Source organism: Gavia stellata, chromosome 12 (genome assembly GCF_030936135.1).
Source record: "Gavia stellata isolate bGavSte3 chromosome 12, bGavSte3.hap2, whole genome shotgun sequence".
Lineage (NCBI taxonomy): Eukaryota > Metazoa > Chordata > Aves > Gaviiformes > Gaviidae > Gavia > Gavia stellata.
The window spans coordinates 2,388,474-2,391,429 of NC_082605.1; positions in this window are offsets into that span (position 1 = coordinate 2,388,474).

Sequence of the window (2,956 nt, forward strand, 5' to 3'; positions counted from 1 at the left end):
TATCGCAACAGGCCCTACTAAAAACTCTCTCCCCATCTTTCTTATAAGCCCCCTTTAAGTATTGAAAGGCAGCAAGAAGGTCTCCCTGGAGCCTTTTCTTCTCCACGCTCAACAACCCCAACTCTCTCAGCCTTTCTGCATAGGAGAGGTGTTCCATCCCTCTGACCATTTTTGCGGCCCTCCTCTGGACCCTCTCCAACAGGTCCATGTCTTTCCTGTGCTGAGGACTCCAGAGCTGGGCTCAGGACTCCAGGTGGGGTCTCGCCAGAGCGGAGTAGAGGGGCAGAATCACCTCCCTCAACCTGCTGGCCACGCTGCTTTTCATGCAGCCCGGGAGGCGGTTGGCTTTCTGGGCGGTGAGCGCACATTGCCGGCTCATGTCCAGCTTTCCATCCGCCAGCAGCGCCAAGTCCTTCTCGGCAGGGCTCCTCTCAATCCCTTCATCCCCCCAGCCTGTATTGATACCGGGGCCTGCCCCGACCCAGGACCCCGACCTTGCACTTGGCCTTGTGGAGCCTCATGAGGTTCACATGGGCCCACTTCTCAAGCTTGTCCAGGTCCCTCTGGGTGGCATCCCGTCCCTCAGACGTGTCAACCACACCACTCAGCTTGGTGTCGTCCGCAAACTTGCTGAGGATGCACTCGATCCCGCTGCCTACGTCATGGATGAAGAGATTGAACACTACTGCTCCCAATACGGACCCCTGAGGGACGCCACTTGTCACCCATCTCCGTCTGGACATTGAGCCATTGACCACTACCCTCTGGATGCGACCAGCCAGCCGGTTCCTTAGCCACCAAACAGTCCATCCATCCATCAGATCCGTCTCTCTCCAGTGTAGAGAGATGGATGTTGGGGGGGACCATGTCAAAGGCCTTACGGAAGTCCAGACAGATGACATCCCCAGCTCTTCCCTTGTCTACTGATGTAGTCCCTCCAGCACAGCAGGCTACTAGGTTGGTCAGGCAGCACATACGCACCGTGCGCTCTCTCGAGGTTTCCTTTTGCATGTCAAGTAAGTTAAGAGACTATTTTTTCATAATAATTTCTGGTTTATTGATTGACTTTGCTCTTTGAGGCCCCCGACAGAAAGTATGCCCTTAAATTTCTCGTGAAGAAGAAATAGAAAAGTAAAGGCTTCGTCTTTCCTGAAAAAGGAAAGTGAGTCGTTAGCCCTGGGCTCCCCCAAGGCGCCAAACTGGGCTCCAGCCTGGAAGCTGCCTCCAGGAGGGGGTCTTGCACGTGTCTCGAGACTGAAATCACTCATGCGTCAGCCTCATGAGCTGTTGCTAACAGCACCCAAGGAGGTCAGAAATCCTTTGGCTGTGGTTCCCTGTTGTTCTGGGGGACCGTGAGCTCCTCGCTGCCCCTGTGGCAGTGCCCGGAAAACAGGGCAGAGCTGTGGGCTCAGCCCCGGGTGGGACTGTGTCCTAGCCCTTGGACGGAGCTGCCCGACGGGACGTGCTCCCCTCCCCGGGAGGGCAGCTCGCCCGCCTCTGCTCCAGGGGCTCTCCACGAGCGCCCTGACAGCCATCCCCATGCAGCCTCGGCCCGGCTGTGAGGTCACGGCGGGGCTGTGACGTCACAGAGCCCCACAGTGCTGCGCCGGCCATAAGCACCGACTGCTCAGCCCCCGGCCCTCACTGCAGCAGTAGCAGCGGCAACAGCAGCAGCAGCAGCAGCAGTAGCAACAGCATGGTGCGAGCGCAGGGGGCCACGGCCCCCACCCGCCGCCTCCTCCTCGTCCTCCTCCTCCTGTTGGCCCTGCATGCCAGGGCTGCCTGGGCTGCTCCGCGGCGAGCGCAGGGAGCCGGTAAGCGGGCGGCGCTGGTGCGGCCTTTCACGGGCCAGCGGGCTCTTCTCCCCGAAAAGCGTGGATGATGGTTTTCCCTCCAGTGCTTTCGCGAGGGCTTCCTCTGTGTGCGTGAGAGCTCTCCCGGGAAGAAAGCCCCGAGGGGCCTTATGTTGGTCCATCCGCTCCTCGAGGGGTGTTGCACATGGCCTGGAAAGAGTGTCTGGAGAGTGGCCAGGTGCCAGCCAAGAGGTCACCAAGCCTCTCTGCAGCCTTGGCCATCTCCACCTACATCTGGCTCCCACCTGAGCCCCTTCCAGTGCCTGCAGTTCCCTAAGGCATGCAGTGGATCCCAACATGCACTGGAAACGTTTCTCATTTCTGCTTGCTTCTAGATGAGGGTGGTGGCAATGCTTATCCAGCTTCTTGGCTGGATGGTGGTTTGGAGCCCTTGGAGCATCCTGAAGGTAAGTTCTCAATGTCCCTTTCCTTGAAAGAATGAACACTGACAACGTGGCAAGAGCTCAGTCACGTGCAATTTTCCTGAAGATCCTCTCACGGTCGACGGCTTCCCGACTTCTTGGCCCATTCCTGTCCTTGAGCCTGAGAGCAATCCCACAGGTCCAGCAGTGGGAGGAAGGAGCGTTTACCTTTTAATCGTCTTTCCGTGTGAAATGCCAGTTGCTCCTTCCGTGGTCGATGCGCAGGCATGGAGAAGAGCAGGGAGGGAATGGGTCGGGCCCAGTGATGCGCCCCGAGGCGCTTTGCCTTGCAAAGCTGTCTTTGCCGGCTCCTCGGAGCCGGAGCTGCTCCCGGTGCCGGCTGCCAAGCCAGCAGGCTCGTTGGGGTTGAGTTTAGAGCTGCTGTGAGCTCCAGGGAGTTCTTTCTCCCAGCAGCTCCGCGCGTGGTTCGTTTCGTCCCAGCATGGTGCCATTGCAGGCGCGCGGTAACTCTTTGCACCATGCTGCTGAGCGGAAGGGAGAGAGGAGCGCCGTGGAGTAATCCCGTCTTGGAACTGCCCTCCCTGCCACTCCGGTCTGAAGAAGTATCTTGAACTGCATCACGGGAGCTGTTCTGTCCTGTGCTTCTTTGCAGCCGCGCCTGTAGGCGAAGGTGATCCAGCTTCCCGGCTGGGTTCCAGGACCGAGCCTCCGGGAGATGGC